The following is a 20,347-nucleotide window of genomic DNA, read 5'->3' as shown; positions in this document are numbered from 1 at the left end:
ATTCCCCTAAAAATGTCCTTCATGAGTAGATCATTAGAGACAATTGCTATCTCATCAGTTTATTTTAAGCTCAAGAGTGCTTTTAAGCAAAATCGAGGACAAATAACATTTTAAAAAGATACTTACCTAAGAAGTGGGAAGTCTACAGATCCTTCAGAGGCTTCCCATGTTCTTCTGAAGACCACTGCTACTGCCCAGCACCTTCTTTAAAATTTGTCAAATCGTGCTCCTTTTTGTGCACAAGCACAGCTAAACTGCGCCTGCGCAAGTACCATGACATGAACTTTTCTCTTTGCGCTTCCTACTTGATAGACTCCCACCAAGGTCATGGTCAATGAACCAAACTTTTTAAAGAGAACCAGAGATGAAGCACCCTCATGTATTTTGCCATATATATCAATGGGAACATGACAGTAAATACCTACTCTGCTCTTTGTTTCATTATTCTCTGCTCAGTCTTCTTGTTATCAGCTCTGATAAGACTCCCCGACTGAGCATTCAGTCTAGCTTTGCCCCAGAATAATTATAGCTGAGTCAGTCTTCTGTGATGCCTTTTCAGTCCAAGCCCGCCCCTTCCTGGTGCTGATTTCATGCTACAAGGATACATAGCAGGGAAGCAGAGCCACAAGGGGGCAGGCTTGGCTTGAAAAGACATCACAGAAGACTGTCTCAGTTATAATCATTCCAGGACAAACCTAGACTGAATTCTCAGTCAGAGATTTTATCAGAGCTGATAATAAGACTGAGCAATGAAAAATTAAACAAAGAGCAGAGTAGGTGTTTACTGTCATTTTCCCATTGATATATGTGGTAAAATACATGAGGGTGCTTCATCTCTGGTTCTCTTTACGCAGTGTTCCTAGAAAAACACAAAAAATGAAAGAATATACCTTTATTTTCAAATAAAATATTGTCACCATCCATTGTACCAGGAACATAAATTAAATGTTGTAATAAACAGGACAAATGGCCAAGTACAATGTTTGTGTTTCATCTATGGGTGCACTGATTATTTTAAAAATATAATGTTTAGAAATTTAGGAATAGTGTATTTTTCCCCTTTCAATTCATACAAAATAACATAATTAATGATAAACTGTATATATATATATATATATATATATATATATATATATATATATATATATATATATATATATATATATATATATATATATATATATATATATATATTACAGACCAAAAGTTTGGACACACCTTCTCATTCAAAGAGTTTTCTTTATTTTCATGACTATGAACACTGTAGATTCACACTGCCCCCGAAAAATTGGGAAAACTTTGAAAGTGTCCCCAAGCGCAGTCTCAAAAACCATCAAACGCTACAAAGGAACTGGCTCACAAGCAGACCGCCCCAGGAAAGGAAGACCAAGAGTCACCTCTGCTGCGGAGGATAAGTTAATCCGAGTCACCAGCCTCAGAAATCGCAGGTTAACAGCAGCTCAGATTAGAAATCAGGGCAATGCCACACAGAGTTCTAGCAGCAGACACATCTCTAGAACAACTATTAAGAGGAGACTGTGTGAATCAGGCCTTCATGGTAGAATATCTGCCAGGAAACCACTTCTAAGGACAGGCAACAAGCAGAAGAGACTTGTTTGGGCTAAAGAACACAAGGAATGGACATTAGACCAGTGGAAATCTGTGCTTTGGTCTGATGAGTCCAAATTTGAGATTTTTGGTTCCAACCACCGTGTCTTTGTGCGATGCAGAAAAGGTGAACGGATGGTCTCTACGTGTCTGGTTCTCACCGTGAAGCATGGAGGAGGAGGAGGGTTAATGGTGTGGGCGTGCTTTACTGGTGACACTGTAGGGGATTTATTCAAAATTGAAGGCATACTGAACCAGCATGGCTACCACAGCATCTTGCAGTGGCTTGCTATTCCATCTGGTTTGCGTTTAGTTGGACCATCATTTATTTTTCAACAGGACAAAGACCGCAAACACTCCTCCAGGATGTGTAAGGGCTATTTGACCAGGCAGGAGAGTGATGGGGGGATGTACCAGATGACCTGGCCTCCAAAGTCAGCAGACCAGAACCCAATCGAGATGGTTTGAGGTAAGCTGGACCGCAGAGTAAAGGAAAAAGGGCCAACAAGTGCTAAGCATCTCTGGGAACTCCTTCAAGACTGTTGGAAGACCATTTCAGGTGACTACCTCTTGAAGCTCATCAAGAGAATGCCAAGAGTGTGCAAAGCAGTAATCAAGCAAAAGGTGGCTACTTTGAAGAACCTAGAATATGACATATTTTCAGTTGTTTCACACTTTTTGGTTGTGTACTATACTTCCACATGTGTTAATTCATAGTTTGGATGCCTTCAGTGTGAATCTACAATGTTCATAGTCATGAAAATAAAGAAAACTTGTTGAATGAGAAGGTGTGTCCAAACTTTAGGTCTGTACTGTATATATATATATTGCAAACAAAAAGTTGAATTTGTCTTGAATAGGTGTGATAAGCAGTTAAATTTATTCACAAATGAATGAGGGCAGCAGTGAAATGTGAAAATGACTTGTGTTCATAAGGTGAAAACAGCCAATTATATAACACGCAATGGCAGCACCCACTATTTGAGCTGGGGGGGACTTGTGATTTTTAAACAGATGATATTACTTTGGAACAAAAGTAAATAGGATACCGTGACAAAAAATAAAGAGAAGGAAATCAAGATTTTATTGTATTTTACGCAGGGCTTTAATTCATCTATAACTTGAAGGTCTACTGAATTTAAATGCACCTCTTAAAGTGGTCTAAAACTCAGCATTTCTTCTTTGCTCTAAATGATTGCATACAGCCTTAAACCTACTGCCACGAAAAGAATTTGTAGCAGAAAAGCATTCAAACATTTAAAGACAGCACTTTGTTCTTCAGTGTAAACCCCCCTGCAGTATCATCCATATGAAAAGTGGAGACTACCTTTTGTTTACATTCCTCTGTTGCTACATTCCTTGTTGTGCTAAAAATGACCTGTCCCTGCTTCTAGAATGCACACAGTTGAGAAATGGTCGCTAGAAGATTTTAATATATAAATACAGCAGCTATACAATAAAATGCAATGGCAGCCTTCAGAGCAAACTGTATAAAACTGAATAAACTGTATTTTGGGACCCTGTAATATGTGCACAAAAGCAAATATGATAACTGTATGGGTAATAAAAAGTAGGAAACACATTTTTATTGAATGTTATGTCAGAGTTTTATCCCACTTTAAGACCCTAGCACATAGATATAAATGCCTGTCTTAGATTAGTATTGCTGTAGACCATATACAACGAGTGGAGGAATGAGGGAGCACAGATCATAACTGAAAAACACTCCAACCAGGTAGAGCTCAAATCTGCTTTGACAGAAAACATGAAAGAACATACAAAATGGATGATCTGACAGCATAAAAACAGAGTCATGCTTTTTACAACAGAGAAGTGAGCCTCTAATTTCGGGCTTTGGAAACGTGTCCCACTGCTTCTCATCTGTCTGGTGTGCAGCCAAAGAGATTGAATCAATAAAGAGACGGCACCACAAAAAATGAAGAATGGAAGAGAAGAACCCAAAATTAAGTTTATGGACCGAATCTTGTAATCCTTCTGCAAACTTGCATTGTTCATAATGACATTTCCAGTCAAATTATTTCCTGAGTGTTGCTTACAACAAATGACCAATAGGGTGAAGGCCAGAGAGATGAGGAGAGAAGCCACAATAAGCCGAGGGACCAGTCTGGAGATCCTGGTCTTCATGTAGATAAAGACGTGGTTGTTGTAGTTTGCAATCTTCACACAGTAAAACACACACAGGACGGTGGTGAGCCAGCTACTGCTATAGAGCAGTAATATTCTTGGAACAGAATTTGCTGAAGAATAGAACGTATTCTTCAGCAACCATGGAAAATAGGCTTGTATGATAAATTCCACAATCTTATTGGTCAGATACAAGCTTCTGGAGATCCCCAGACAGAGGAGGATTTGGCCACAGCTGTCCAGAGATTTCACAGTCATCCATTTCATGATCTGAACAGCTGAAATAAATATGTTAATTGTGATCCCCACAGAGCACTCAGCAAGCAGCAGAGCTGTAAAAAGCTCTTTGAGAATGAAACCCATTGTGTGAGATGGGATCTTCCTTCTGAGATGGAAATAGTGTCAGACGTGGTTGCAGAGTGGTTGCCGGGCCATGCAATGTTAAGGTTGTACAGAAAGGAACTCACAGCTCATGCTCACATCTCTCATGTAAATCCAGCCGTCATGTTTCCATTTCAGGCAAATCTCCAAACCAAAGTAAAATCTACCTAAAAAAATAAATGTATTTTATCTTATTACTACAGCTGTCTAGTAAAATGAGTCATAATTTACTATATGTTCTCAAATATAAGGCTAAATGTGCTAAAAAGTAATCAGCCTTGGCTTATACTCGAGTCACCTGCGTGAGAGGTCCTGCAGCCGCCCAAAATTGGTGCACAGAGGTGTGCAGCCATCCAAACTTTCCCTCCCACCCTCCCCCTCCCACCGCCGGACTGTCTCAGGAGGCACCGCTCCCTGAGTGCAGAACCCTGAGGGTGCACCAGTGCGCCCTCCCCTCACTTGGCCGTATGTGGAGTGGAGTGTGCTTGTAGCTGTGGCTCACCTGTCAGCGCCAGGATCCCTCTTCTAAGTTGTCTGTTGCAGCATCTCATCTCTGTGATGCCCTCTAGTGGCATCTTTTATTTTGTGCACCACTGGATGGGGTCATAGAAAAGAGGCAATGCAACAGACAGAGCTGAAGAGGGATCCCGGTAGCATCAATGGGTGAGTTGCAGCTACAAGTATGCCTCAGACATCTGGCTATCTAAGCTGGATTAAAGGGCTACTATATACTAGAGGCATCTCTAGCCATCTATACTGGAAAGGGGACGGCTCAATACTGGGGGCACATCTGGCTAACTTTAGTGGGGAGGAGGCTGCGAGTGGCAATAATGCCTATCTATACTGAGTAGGGGGGCTATAAATAATCTTTTTTTTTTTTTTTAAATAGAATGACTTGTGCCTTACTTGCCCGATTAACCCTTTGCCCACCATTCAGGCTTGTAATAACCCAGGTATTGTGTATACCACCAATGTGGCGCTCCACCTCTGCAGCAATACCACCTTCAATAGACTTTTTCAAAATCTGCAAAAGGTGGGGTGACAAAGCTATCCTTTTTTCAAGCTGGCTTTGTCCATGTTCAAGGGAACATAAAGCAACATAAAAGTGGCCAGTTTAACTTACCTGCATCATCTTCCAGTCCCCTTCTGTCCTTCTGTGCCCTCGCCGTCATTCCGCATTCCTCTGATAAGTTGCAGTGAGCTCCTGACAGCTGCATGCTCGGCTCTGGGCTGCACCCCTCCTGATTGCGCTCCTGTGGTTGGGAGCATTCTGCACCTGTAAATTTTGACAAAATTGGAACTGTGCATGTGCAAGACACTCTCAACCAGAGGAGCATGATCGAGGAGACAGGAAGCCAGGGCCGTGCATGCGCAGGAGCCCGTAACTGGCCGAGTTGGCCAGCTTTAAGAAGGGTACTGCTGCTGAATGGATGGCAAGGGACCAAGAGGACTTCAGGGGGGGTGGAAGAAGCCCCCTGGTAAGTTAAACTGGCATATTTTATTAACTTAAAGTACCATTTAAGGACAAGGAGCTCATCCCCACCTTGTATGTACTAGGGGATGTGGGGGTAATTACACTACAAATATTTGGATAGGTCCAGGGGGATGGGATTATCGTAAAAGCTGTAAGTTCTCCCCCTTAAAAATATGAGGACTTACAGATGTCCTTTATCTGCCATGTAAATAGGAAGAAGGGCAGGGGTGTAGCAATAGGGGGTGCAGAGGTTGCGACCGCATCGGGGCCTTTGAGCCATAGGGGCCCCGAGGGGCCCTAGCTCAACTTCAGTATTAGCTTTCTATTGGTTCTGTGCTCATAATAATCACTTCTATAGATAGTTTGAATAGTGGTAATCAATAACAAACTGCTCCCCATTCCCTTCTGGCACCTCTGACACTGTAGTTGCCATTTTAAATATAATTGGGAAAAAGGACTTTTTTTTAACATAATAGGGAAAAAAGAAAAAACCCTTTAATCCTTTTAGGGGTCATCCACTTGACCCTATCATAGACTCTAATATGTAGAAAGGATCACAAAAAAGTTCATACAGGATTTTTGTTTTTGCAAAAAATATCAAATACTTTATTAACACACAGTAGAGAAAAAGTCTTCATTTAAAAATCTCTATGAGAGGTTCCTTGCGAATACGTCCAGTACAGAATATTAGCACACAGACTTTATCATAGACTTAATGCAATTTAGAAAAAGGCAACGACACGTTCGTTTCGGGCCCAAAGAGCCCTTCATCAGGCCAAGCTGCAGAAAGTACTATCTGCCGAGTACTAGCAGCCGGACGTATTTGCTTTATGCCTCACTCGGCCATTAGGATTGGTGCATTATACATCTGGTTGGTTCAGATGTCTCCTTGCCTCCTCAGTGTCACGCTTTTTCTACAGGATTAGCAGATAGTACTTTCTGCAGCTTGGCCTGATGAAGGGCTCTTTGGGCCCGAAACGAACGTGTCGTTGCCTTTTTCTAAATTGCATTAAGTCTATGATAAAGTCTGTGTGCTAATATTCTGTACTTGACGTATTCGCAAGGAACCTCTCATAGAGATTTTTAAACGAAGAATTTTTCTCTACTGTGTGTTAATAAAGTATTTGATATTTTTTGCAACAACAAAAACCCTGTATGAACTTTTTTGTGATCCTTTCTACATATTAGAGACTGTAGTTGCCATTGGCAGGTTTTGGTGCGCCATATCAATTGTTATGTATAGAGTGCTTGGGGAGCCCAATGCATCGGGGCCCACAGCTCCTTAGCTACGCCATTGAAGAAGGGGTATGTCAGGCTCTATGCCTTTGTTATCGTGCTTGTGGCAGCACTGGCGAACTTTGATGTGGACTTCTTCTGTCCACCAGCAGATGGCTCTTGTCTTGCTGGGAGTTGTGCAACTACTCGGCTTGCCAGCAGATGGAACTATGAGGAGATTCTGGACATTCACCTGATCAATGTTCTGCATATTTAAGGGTGGACTTCCTAGCAGTACATTGCTAGATCATTCTGTTTCCTTGCAGTGTTGTGACTCTGGCCATTTTCCCTGTGCCCCTTGTCCTGAACTCTCGGTATTGACCCTTGCTAGCCCGACTATTCCTTGCCTACTGTCTATATTACCATATATTGTGATTGCCTGGTTTGATTCCTGCCTGTCTGCCTTATCTCTTGTATGCCGATTTGGTTAATCCCCTCCTGTATATATCGTGAGATCTGTGTTCCTGTGTATGTCATTGTATATATTGTGTGACCTGTGTTATTGCATATTTATTGTATATATATATATGTATAGCTAGTTAGTTAAAGGGGGTTTTGGTATTTGTGATTCACTGTGTCGCTAACTGTATGGTTGTATCTTGCATACGCTGGTTGTACATTTGAATTACTGCACATTTGTAAATAAACACGTTTTTCACCTTCAATTCCATCCTGTGCAGACCTCAGTATTTTCTTATGTGATTTCTTGCTCCTGCCTTGTCTTGATAAGAATCTGCATGTGCAGATCCTTACAGGGTCAATGTGCACTTTTTCTTTTTTAGTAAATTATTAAACAAAAACCAAGATCTTGTATCTGGCTCTTTAGAGCAGTAACTGTGGCTGGTAAGCTGGTGTGTTGCACAGACAGGTGTCAGCCGTACACAGCGTTCCCTGTGCTTGTGGTTTGCAACTTCCTACTGTCCTGCCGCAACTAGTTTGACTAAAATTTAAATCTGAGAAAATAGATACTATTTTGTTTCTATGATTTGCATTGTCTAGACTGCGCATTTTGTGTGTTATTATAGATAGTGGATTGTTACATTTTGTGCTGAGAAATATACTCTTGTGTTTATATCACAGGATATGGATACCTTACAGGGGCAAACCCAGGATTTTCAAGGGGGGGATTCCTGAAAGGTTTACCTCAGCCACGTACTATACAGTATAATAATATAGTAGGACATCATGCTGGGTACACATAATGCAATTACCCCTCCGACTGACAGGATCTGCCAATTATTTCCTAAATGTCTGTTTTGCTCCAACGGGATCGATCATAAGCAGTTTGGATGCAGATAATAATGAGGACAGCTGACATTGGTATTGAAGGGGAAAGTGAAGTATTCACCCAGCAGGGCACAGGGCTGGGCTCATACCTGACTTTGTTACCTTCTGCAGCGCTGCTCCATGCTCTGTACACACACTGCTGCTCCATGCTCTGTACACACGCTGCTGCTTCATGCTCTGTACACACACTGCTGCTCCATGCTCTGTACACACGCTGCTGCTCCATGCTCTGTACACACGCTGCTGCTCTATGCTCTGTACACACACTGCTGCTCCATGCTCTGTACACACACTGCTGCTACATTCAAAGTCAACTGTAGCAGGGAAAGAAAGGGGGCAGTGCTGTGAGCTGCAGGATGCCTGCAGATATTCTGGTGTCTCAACTTGTGCCTGTCCCCAAACACTGCACCGGCCCTGGTCTGAGAGGGGATTCTGGGCAGCTGTAATCCCCCCCCCTGCGTTTGCCTATGCCTTAAATAGGGCATATTTTACCTCGATAAATCTGTTCACATAATAAATTAAAGCTAAACATTATGTTGATACAAAATGCCACAATTTAATTGAGCCACAGTACTTGCCAAAAGTTTTAGGCAGGTGTGAAAAAAACGCTGTAAACAAAAAATGCTTTCAGAAATATAAATAATGATTGTTTATTGTTATCAATTTACAAAATGCAGAGTGAGCAAACAAAATTAAAATAGTATTATCTGTTCTTATTAGTTTAATATCTGATATGATCCCTATCTGGGGACCATATATAAAATGGATTTTTGGAACAAGGAGATGGAAGAAGAGCTTGCTCTGTCCACTCCGCGCATCGACCTGGTATTGCAGTACCTCCAGGACCGGTGCACTAACAAAAAAAAAATCTAAATCAAATCAATATTTCATGTTACTACCTTTTGCTTTCAAATCAGCATAAATTAGTTATACCAAACAGGTGCTAATGATCATCAATGTCGCATGTAGATTGAAACACAGTCATTAAGTGAAAAAGAACAGCTGTGTAGGAAGCTTAACCACTTGCCGACCGCCCACAGCCCATGGGCGGCGGCAAAGTGGACGCCTTAAGGACCGCAATACGCCTGACGGCGGCGGGTCCTTAAGGCGTGTCCGGGGAGCGATCGCGTCATCTATGACGCGTGCTCCCCGCGGCGAAAGGTCCCGCCCACCTTGCCCGATACCCCGCCGGCCAATTAGCAGCGCCGGCGGGGTTTAAAAATACGATCTGGCCAATAGTATTGTATAATACACTTTGTTTACGTAACAAAGTGTATTATACAGGCTGCCTCCTCCTCCTCTGCACGCATCTTCGCACGGATCTCGGAGGAGGAGGCAGCCCTGTTAGAGCAAGCACAGAACAGGTTTTTTACACCCACAGACCCCCCAATCGCCCACCCCAGCCTTCAGAACCCCCCCTGACCACCCCAGCAGACCCAAGTTTGCACCCAAGCACCCCCTAATAAACCTATCAATCACCCCCTGCCACTATCTGCCGACGCTATTATTTAGATTAGGTCCCTAACTGCCCCCTAGGGTCCCTTGATCACCCCCCCCTACCCTCAGATCCCCCCAGACCCCCCCCCCAGTATACTGTATACTGTACTGCATCTGCCTCACCCACTGACCACCTGTCTATCACCTGTCTGTCACTTGTCTATCACCCCTTGTCACCACCACCCATCAGAGCAGACCCTAAACTGTCCCTTGGGGGCACCTGATCACCCACCCAGACCCCCAGATTGTCCTCAGACCCCCCCCTGATAACCTCCCCAGTGCATTGTTTACATCTATTCTCCCCTGTAATCACTCACTGACCTCCCATCGGTCACCCCCTGTGTCTGCCACCCATCAGATCAGGACCCAATTTGCCCCGTGCGGGCACCTAATCAACCCCCCTCACCCTCAGATCGCCCTCAGACCCCCCCCCCCCCCCCCCCCAATCACCTTCCCAGTGCATTGTATTTGATTGTGCTGTCATATTGTGCTGTCATTGTATTTGATTGTCCCGTAATTGTATTTGATTGTCCCGTGATTGGCCTGTGATTGGCCCGTGATTGGCCTGTGATTGTCCCGTGATTGGCCTGTGATTGTCCCGTGATTGGCCTGTGATTGTCCCGTGATTGGCCTGTGATTGTCCTGTGATTGTCCCGTGATTGGCCCGTGATTGTCCCGTGATTGGCCTGTGATTGTCCCGTGATTGTCCCGTGATTGTCCCGTGATTGGCCTGTGATTGTCCCGTGATTGGCCTGTGATTGCCCCGTGATTGGCCTGTGATTGGCCCGTGATTGGCCTGTGATTGTCCCGTGATTGGCCTGTGATTGTCCCGTGATTGGCCTGTGATTGGCCCGTGATTGGCCTGTGATTGGCTTTGATTGTCCCGTGATTGGCCTGTGATTGTTTCTGATTGCTTCTGATTCCCCACTCGCCACCACCCCCCTGTCACTATCCTAGTGATCTAAAAACAGTGATCAGTGGAAACTGTCACTTTTTTAGTATCACTAGTGTTAGCAGTTAGGCCAGTTAGCTAGGCCCCTTTGTTAGTGTCAGTTAGTGCTCAGCCCACTGCACCACAGTCACTAATTAGCGTCATCACTGTCGCTAATCAACATTGTTACTATATAGTATCTGTAAGTGATCATTACTGATCGCAGTCAGATCTATTAGGGTCACTAGGATCCACTAAAAAACGCAGTGTTTGCCCGATCAGGTCTGATCGCTCGCCTGCACTTGCGTTCAGCCCACCCCACCGCAGTGACAGAATTTTTTTTTCTGATCACTGCAAAAACCACTGTACACTAGCTGTGCACTGTAAACATCAGTTTTGATTTTTTTTTTAATCAAAACTCAGTGATCACAGCTTTCTACCGCTCAAATACTCCCTTTCGCTAAGTAGGTGCTCTTTTTTCTGGGTAGTCTCAGAGGAATACCCCCTAAATTTAGCAGTCCACCATGGCAAAAAAGGGGTATTCCGATGATGAGGTTCTCAGGTACATGGCCCAGTCGGATGAGGACGATTGGGACGAACCATTCGACGAATCATCTGGGTCAGAGTTTGTACCTGAATTGAGCAGTGGCTCACTGACCGATAGTGATGACGAGGTTGAGGTCCCGGCTAGAGCCAGCCGTACCACACCCCATGTCGTTGGACCGCAGGTGGCGCAGGATCAGCCTCAAGGGCAGCAGAGTGGTGCTCGTGCTGGTCTGAGATTTCATGGTGGGGCAGGCAGCACAGCATCTCCTGGACCTAGAACCAGTACTTCCGTACACCCTGGTGAAGTGGCGAGCACCAGCGTGGAAGTTGAAACTGGTTCGGTGGCACGTGTAGTAACACCCCAGTCGCAGCCATCAAGTAGACGGGCCCGTACTACCCCTAGTTTACCAGAGGTGCTGGCAAATCCAAATTGGCAATCCCCTGATACCGCCGCACCCGTACTGCCCCCTTTCACCGCCCAGTCTGGAGTCCAGGTGATGACAGATAATCTAGGATCGCCCCTAGACTTTTTTTATCTGTTCATCACCCAGGATCTCTTAGACCTAGTCGTGGCAGAGACCAACCGTAAAGCCACACAATTTCTAACCGCCAATCCGAATGTCTTCCTTGCCCAGCCATTTCGGTGGAAACCAGTCCAAGTTTCCGAACTTAAAATTTTTTTGGGCCTTCTCTTAAACATGGGTCAAATCAAACAAAATGTGTTGCGGTCTTATTGGTCTACAGACCCATCACAACATGTTCCCTTGTACTCTGCTGCCATGTCCAGGACACGATTTGAGAACATCCTGCGCTTCCTGCACTTCAATGATGATGAAACCTTTCATGAAAGTGACCACCCTGCTTTTGACCGGCTCCACAAAATGCGGCCCCTCATAGACCACCTGTCATCAAAATTTGCAGATGCTTATACCCCTGAACAGCAAATCTGCGTAGATGAGTCCCTCATACGTTTTACCGGGCGCCTTGGCATCAAACAGTACATCCCAAGCAAGCGCGCCCGGTATGGGGTGAAACTGTATAAGCTCTGTGAAAGGGCCACAGGCTATACATCTTATTTTAGAGTCTATGAGGGAAAAGACTCCAAATTGGAGCCGGTCGGATGCCCTGACTACCTGGGGAGCAGTGGAAAGGTTGTGTGGGACTTGGCGTCACCCTTGTTCCAGAAGGGGTACCATCTTTATGTGGACAATTACTACTCAAGTGTGGCCCTCTATCAGCACTTAAAGTTAGAAGGAATCCGATGCTGTGGCACCGTGCGGCATAGTCGCCGGGGCTTCCCCCAACGGCTCATTACCACCAAACTTCAACGGGGGCAGAGGGCCGCATTGAGTGCTGACGACCTGCTCGCGGTGAAATGGAAGGACAAGAAGGACGTTTACTTTCTGTCCACCATTCACGCAGACACGACAGTCCAAATTCAACGGCGAACTTAGGTCATTGAAAAACCCCTTGTCGTCCACGAGTATAATACCAACATGGGAGGGGTGGACTTCAATGACCAGAGGTTAGCGCCCTATTTACTTTCCCGCAAAACAAGGCGCTGGTATAAAAAAGTGTCCTTTTATTTAATTCAATTGGCAGTTTACAACAGCTTTGTTCTCTACAGTAAGGCTGGGAGAACTGGATCGTTTCTACAATTTCAGAGACAGATCACTATGGAACTCCTGTATCCAGGAGGTGCCCGGGCCCAACCCCAAGATGCAACTAGCAGGCTGCATGGAAGGCATTACGCCTATCCGATTCCAAGTACCCCAGGTCACCGAATCCGAAGAAAACGCTGTCGTGTCTGCAGCAGGGCTGGAACAAGGCGTGACACCACTGTTTATTGTCCCCGCTGCCCTGACCAGCCTGGACTATGCCTAGGGGAGTGTTTTGAGAGGTACCATGAGCAGGTACACTATTAGAGAGTAGGGAACTACAGACACAGCGGTAGGCACACAAGGGTCTCTCAGTGCTATTTCACACTGCTGCGATGCGTTAGGGCAAAATGCCTAGCGAAAGTCACACTTTGCGGTTCCCCCCCTACGCCGGAAGTGCTTGACTTAACACTAGTGCATGCCTACGTTACTGCGTGGCTTCTGTGGCAATTTCGATCGGCCCGGAAGTCATGTTAGTCTATGGCGACGCAGTTCATTACTAGGCCGAATGCTACTCTTGTGGTATTCCCTGAAGGTCTGTTTTGGACGATACGGTGCGGCGGGCTCGACCCACCGGATATGTCAATATGCAGTGTGAAACCAAACATCTGGTTTTGAGAGAGCGTAATACACAGGGCTGCCAGAAACCTCTCCTTTCACTTGGGACAAAATGCGTAATGTACTTCGCCACAACTCTGTGCGATTTGCACTTCGCACATTGTCCCATGGGGGAGGAGAGGTTTGTCCTCGGGAGGTAAGTTAAAAAAAACAAAAAAAAACAAAAAACAGGTAAGCAAAGAAGCTAATGTTTAGTTTGCAATGTTAAGGTTTTTATTAAAAAAGTTCAGTTTATTAATGTTAATGAAGTAATTGCTTTGCTGCTTGCCTGTTTTTTGTTTTTTTTTTGTATTTTTTTTCCTTTTTCCATCCAATAACCTTCCAGGTGGACCGAGCGAACGACTAACCAGCTGCAGCACTGATGGTGCATCCTGACAGAACATTGCGCGTCTGTCAGCTTACACATAAGTCGGTGCATGCAGCGCTGCAGGACGAGATTTCTCCTCCGCAGTCAAAAAGATACGTTTGCCGAGGCATATGGGCCGAGGAGTGGTGTTGGGGATTCATATGCTTTGGCAAACACTTTGTATCAAAAAAGAACTCTGGCAATGATTTGTTCATCCACATCGATCGGTGTGAATGGATAAATCAGGTTTGCCAGGGCATACGAGCTGGTGGGTTTGGATTTTTGGGGCAGCAGCTCCTATGTCCTGGCAGACGCCTTCCACTCTTTATTTTTTTCACATTTTTTTGGCAGATATTTTTTCATCCACATTGATTGATTGATTGACGTTCATTTTTCCTTTCAGCCCAGAGTGCATTACCCTTATGCCCAATATAAGGAGTATAGCAGAAACTCCTAATACTGGCCATACATGTAATGATTGCAGAGACCCTAAAATGCCAGGACAGACCCCACGAATGATGCCATTTTGGAAAGAGGACACCCAAAAGTATTCCGTGAGGTGCATGGTGAGTTCATAGAATGTTTTATTTTTTGTCACAAGTTAGCAGAAATTGTGGTTTTGTGGGTTTTTTTTGTTTTTTCACAAAATGTCATTTTCCGCTAACTTGTGACAAAAAATAACATTTTCTATGAACTCACCATGGCCCTCATGGAATACCTTAGCGTGTATTCTTTCCAAAATGGGGTCATTTGTGGGGTTTGTTAACTGTCCTGGCAAGTGGGCGGGGTGCTAAATTTTGAGCACCCCTGTAAAGCCTAAAGGTACTCATTGGACTCTGGGCCCCTTAGCGCAGTTAGGGTGCAAAAAAGTGCCACACATGTGGTATTGCCGTAGTCGGGAGAAGTAGTACAATGTGTTTTGTGGTGTATTTTTACACATACCCATGCTGGGTGGGAGAAATACCTCTGTAAATGACAATCTTTTGATTTTTTTACACACAATTGTCCATTTACAGAGTTATTTCTCCCACCCAGCATGGGTATGTGTAAAAATACACCCCAAAACACATTGTACTACTTCTCCCGAGTACGGCGATACCACATGTGTGGCACTTTTTTGCACCCTAACTGCGCTAAAGGGCCCAAAGTCCAATGAGTACCTTTAGGATTTCACAGGTCATTTTGCGGAATTTGATTTCCAGACTACTCCTCACGGTTTAGGGCCCCTAAAATGCCAGGGCAGTATAGGAACCCCACAAATGACCCCATTTTAGAAAGAAGACACCCCAAGGTATTCCGTTAGGAGTATGGTAAGTTCATAGAAGATTTTATTTTTTGTCAAAAGTTAGCGGAAAATTGATTTTTATTGTTTTTTTCACAAAGTGTCATTTTCCACTAACTTGTGACAAAAAATAAAATCTTCTATGAACTCACCATACTCCTAACGGAATACCTTGGGGTGTCTTCTTTCTAAAATGGGGTCATTTGTGGGGTTCCTATACTGCCCTGGCATTTTAGGGGCCCTAAACCGTGAGGAGTAGTCTGGAAATCAAATTCCGCAAAATGACCTGTGAAATCCTAAAGGTACTCATTGGACTTTGGGCCCTTTAGCGCAGTTAGGGTGCAAAAAAGTGCCACACATGTGGTATTGCCGTACTCGGGAGAATTAGTAAAATGTGTTTTGGGGTGTATTTTTACACATACCCATGCTGGGTGGGAGAAATAACTCTGTAAATGGACAATTGTGTGTAAAAAAATCAAAAGATTGTCATTTACAGAGGTATTTCTCCCACCCAGCATGGGTATGTGTAAAAATACACCCCAAAACACATTGTACTACTTCTCCCGAGTACGGCGATACCACATGTGTGGCACTTTTTTGCACCCTAACTGCGCTAAAGGGCCCAAAGTCCAATGAGTACCTTTAGGATTTCACAGGTCATTTTGCGGAATTTGATTTCCAGACTACTCCTCACGGTTTAGGGCCCCTAAAATGCCAGGGCAGTATAGGAACCCCACAAATGACCCCATTTTAGAAAGAAGACACCCCAAGGTATTCCGTTAGGAGTATGGTAAGTTCATAGAAGATTTTATTTTTTGTCAAAAGTTAGCGGAAAATTGATTTTTATTGTTTTTTTCACAAAGTGTCATTTTCCACTAACTTGTGACAAAAAATAAAATCTTCTATGAACTCACCATACTCCTAACGGAATACCTTGGGGTGTCTTCTTTCTAAAATGGGGTCATTTGTGGGGTTCCTATACTGCCCTGGCATTTTAGGGGCCCTAAACCGTGAGGAGTAGTCTGGAAATCAAATTCCGCAAAATGACCTGTGAAATCCTAAAGGTACTCATTGGACTTTGGGCCCTTTAGCGCAGTTAGGGTGCAAAAAAGTGCCACACATGTGGTATTGCCGTACTCGGGAGAAGTAGTAAAATGTGTTTTGGGGTGTATTTTTACACATACCCATGCTGGGTGGGAGAAATAACTCTGTAAATGGACAATTGTGTGTAAAAAAATCAAAAGATTGTCATTTACAGAGGTATTTCTCCCACCCAGCATGGGTATGTGTAAAAATACACCCCAAAACACATTGTACTACTTCTCCCGAGTACGGCGATACCACATGTGTGGCACTTTTTTGCACCCTAACTGCGCTAAAGGGCCCAAAGTCCAATGAGTACCTTTAGGATTTCACAGGTCATTTTGCGGAATTTGATTTCCAGACTACTCCTCACGGTTTAGGGCCCCTAAAATGCCAGGGCAGTATAGGAACCCCACAAATGACCCCATTTTAGAAAGAAGACACCCCAAGGTATTCCGTTAGGAGTATGGTAAGTTCATAGAAGATTTTATTTTTTGTCAAAAGTTAGCGGAAAATTGATTTTTATTGTTTTTTTCACAAAGTGTCATTTTCCACTAACTTGTGACAAAAAATAAAATCTTCTATGAACTCGCCATACACCTAACGGAATACCTTGGGGTGTCTTCTTTCTAAAATGGGGTCATTTGTGGGGTTCCTATACTGCCCTGGCATTTTAGGGGCCCTAAACCGTGAGGAGTAGTCTGGAAATCAAATTCCGCAAAATGACCTGTGAAATCCTAAAGGTACTCATTGGACTTTGGGCCCTTTAGCGCAGTTAGGGTGCAAAAAAGTGCCACACATGTGGTATCGCCGTACTCGGGAGAAGTAGTACAATGTGTTTTGTGGTGTATTTTTACACATACCCATGCTGGGTGGGAGAAATACCTCTGTAAATGACACTCTTTTGATTTTTTTACACACAATTGTCCATTTACAGAGTTATTTCTCCCACCCAGCATGGGTATGTGTAAAAATACACCCCAAAACACATTTTACTACTTCTCCCGAGTACGGCAATACCACATGTGTGGCACTTTTTTGCACCCTAACTGCGCTAAAGGGCCCAAAGTCCAATGAGTACCTTTAGGATTTCACAGGTCATTTTGCGGAATTTGATTTCCAGACTACTCCTCACGGTTTAGGGCCCCTAAAATGCCAGGGCAGTATAGGAACCCCACAAATGACCCCATTTTAGAAAGAAGACACCCCAAGGTATTCCGTTAGGTGTATGGCGAGTTCATAGAAGATTTTATTTTTTGTCACAAGTTAGTGGAAAATGACACTTTGTGAAAAAAACAATAAAAATCAATTTTCTGCTAATTTTTGACAAAAAATAAAATCTTCTATGAACTTACCATACTCCTAACGGAATACCTTGGGGTGTCTTCTTTCTAAAATGGGGTCATTTGTGGGGTTCCTATACTGCCCTGGCATTTTAGGAGCCCTAAACCGTGAGGAGTAGTCTGGAAATCAAATTCCGCAAAATGACCTGTGAAATCCTAAAGGTACTCATTGGACTTTGGGCCCTGTAGCGCAGTTAGGGTGCAAAAAAGTGCCACACATGTGGTATCGCCGTACTCGGGAGAAGTAGTACAATGTGTTTTGGGGTGTATTTTTACACATACCCATGCTGGGTGGGAGAAATAACTCTGTAAATGGACAATTGTGTGTAAAAAAATCAAAAGATTGTCATTTACAGAGGTATTTCTCCCACCCAGCATGGGTATGTGTAAAAATACACCCCAAAACACATTATAGTACTTCTACTGAGTATGGCAATACCACATGTGTGGCACTTTTTTGCACCCTAACTGCGCTAAGGGGTCCAAAGTCCAATGAGCACCTTTAGGCTTTACAGGGGTGCTTACAATTTAGCACCCCCCAAAATGTCAGGACAGTAAACACACCCCACAAATGACCCCATTTTGGAAAGTAGACACTTCAAGGTATTCAGAGAGGGGCATGGTGAGTCCGTGGCAGATTTCATTTTTTTTTTTGTCGCAAGTTAGCAGAAATGGAAACTTTTTTTTTTTTTTTTTTTTGTCATTAAGTGTCATTTTCCGCTTACTTGTGACAAAAAATAATATCTTCTATGAACTCACTATGCCTCTCAGTGAATACTTTGGGATGTCTTCTTTCCAAAATGGGGTCATTTGGGGGGTATTTATACTATCCTGGAATTCTAGCCCCTCATGAAACATGACAGGGGGTCAGAAAAGTCATAGATGCTTGAAAATGGGAAAATTCACTTTTTGCACCATAGTTTGTAAACGCTATAACTTTTACCCAAACCAATAAATATACACTGAATGGGGTTTTTTTTAATCAAAAACATGTTTGTGCACATTTTTCGCGCTGCATGTATACAGAAATTTTACTTTATTTGAAAACTGTCAGCACAGAAAGTTAAAAAAATCATTTTTTTGCCAAAATTCATGTCTTTTTTGATGAATATAATAAAAAGTAAAAATCGCAGGAGCAATCAAATAGCACCAAAAGAAAGCTTTATTAGTGACAAGAAAAGGAGCCAAAATTCATTTAGGTGGTAGGTTGTATGAGCGAGCAATAAACCGTGAAAGCTGCAGTGGTCTGAATGGAAAAAAAGTGCCTGGTCCTTAAGGTTTAGAAAGACTGTGGTCCTCAAGTGGTTAAAGGAAAGGTTCAGGGAGGGTGGGTAAAAAAATCAAAATCAATTTCCACTTACCTGGTGCTTCCTCCAGCCCGTGGCAGGCAGGAGGTGCCCTCGCCGCCGCTCCGCAGGTTCCCGGTGGTCTCCGGTGGCGCGCCCGACCTGGCCAGGCCGGCTGCCAGGTCGGGCTCTTCTGCGCTCCAAGGCCCGGAACTTCTGCATCCCACGCCGGCGCTCTGACATCATCGGATGTCCTCCGGGCTCTACTGCGCATGCGCAGTAGAGCCCGGAGGACATCCGATGACGTCAGAGCGCCGGCGAGGGACGCAGAAGTTCCGGGCCTTGGAGCGCAGAAGAGCCCGACCTGGCAGCCGGCCTGGCCAGGTCGGGCGCGCCACCGGAGACCACCGGGAGCCTGCGGAGCGGCGGCGAGGGCACCTCCTGCCTGCCACGGGCTGGAGGAAGCCCCAGGTAAGTGGAAATTGATTTTGATTTTTTACCCACCCTCCCTGAACCTTCCCTTTTAAAACTGGGTGAGGAACAGTCAAACTCTGCTACGAAGGTGAGGTTGTGGAAGACAGTTTCATGTCATTGCAAGATTGAGCACAGCACCAATACACAGGGTAGTTATACTGCATCAGCTATGTCTCTTCCAGACAAAGCAGACTGGGGTTTCAAGATGTGCTGTTCAAGCCTTGAAAAGCAGAAAGAACGGGAAACATTGAGGATCATAGACACAGTGGCTGGCCAAGGAAACTTAGTGCAGCAGATGAAAGACACATCAAGCTTATTACCCTTCGAAATCAGATGTCCAGCAGTGCCATCAGTTCTGATATGTCAGAAATCAGAGAGACCCAGGTACACCCATCTACTGTCTACGGAGAAGTCTGGCCAGAAGTGGTCTTCATTGGTTCTTTCAAGAGTTTCAACCAAAAAGTCCTACTTACAATGTGAAAACAAGGCCAAGCAGTTCAAGTATGCAGAAAAACATAGGAACTGGGGTGCGGAAAAATGGTAGCAGATGCTCTAGACTGATGAGTCAAAATTGGAAATATTTGGCTGTAACAGAAGGCAATTGGTGCAGGGCTGGAGAGCAGTACTATAGCATGTGTCTGCGGGCAACAGTCAGAGGCGTATCTAGAGGGGTGCAGGCATGGCTTGTGCCATGGGCGCCAAAGCACCAAGGGCGCCATGACTGCTCCTATGCTGTGCTGCCATACTTACCCCAGTGCTGCACCCCCTTCCCTGCCCCCGTGCTGTGTCCCGATGCCTGCCCCTGTGCTGTGCCTCCTTATCTGCCCCATGCCTCCCCGTCACTCAGACATCAGATTAATTCTGTCATCTGAGGAACATGGCTACTTATGTATGTAAGGCGCACTTGGCTTATTCTTAAAAAAAGAGGACAGAGGGAATAAGAGCTATTTACAGTATAGTAACTTAAGCAATATTCCGAGCCAAAAAACACAGGCAACCACAACACATGTACACGACAAAGGATGTTGTTTTTAGGGGAAGGGGGTTCTGACCGGCAGGGGGGGGGGGCGCAATTTTTTTTCGTTTTTGCCATGGGCTCTATATGACCCAGAT

The 20,347-nt window shown here is 44.4% G+C and overlaps 1 pseudogene; it reads left to right on the top strand.

Annotated features, from left to right (window-relative positions):
- The first annotated feature begins 8,828 nt into the window (after nucleotides 1-8,828).
- Nucleotides 8,829-9,029, top strand: LOC137505746 (U2 spliceosomal RNA; annotated as a pseudogene).
- Nucleotides 9,030-20,347: the final 11,318 nt, after the last annotated feature.

Source organism: Hyperolius riggenbachi, chromosome 4 (assembly GCF_040937935.1).
Source record: "Hyperolius riggenbachi isolate aHypRig1 chromosome 4, aHypRig1.pri, whole genome shotgun sequence".
NCBI lineage: Eukaryota > Metazoa > Chordata > Amphibia > Anura > Hyperoliidae > Hyperolius > Hyperolius riggenbachi.
Note: the sequence above shows the minus strand (reverse complement) of the source record. Positions and strands in the feature narration are given on the sequence as shown.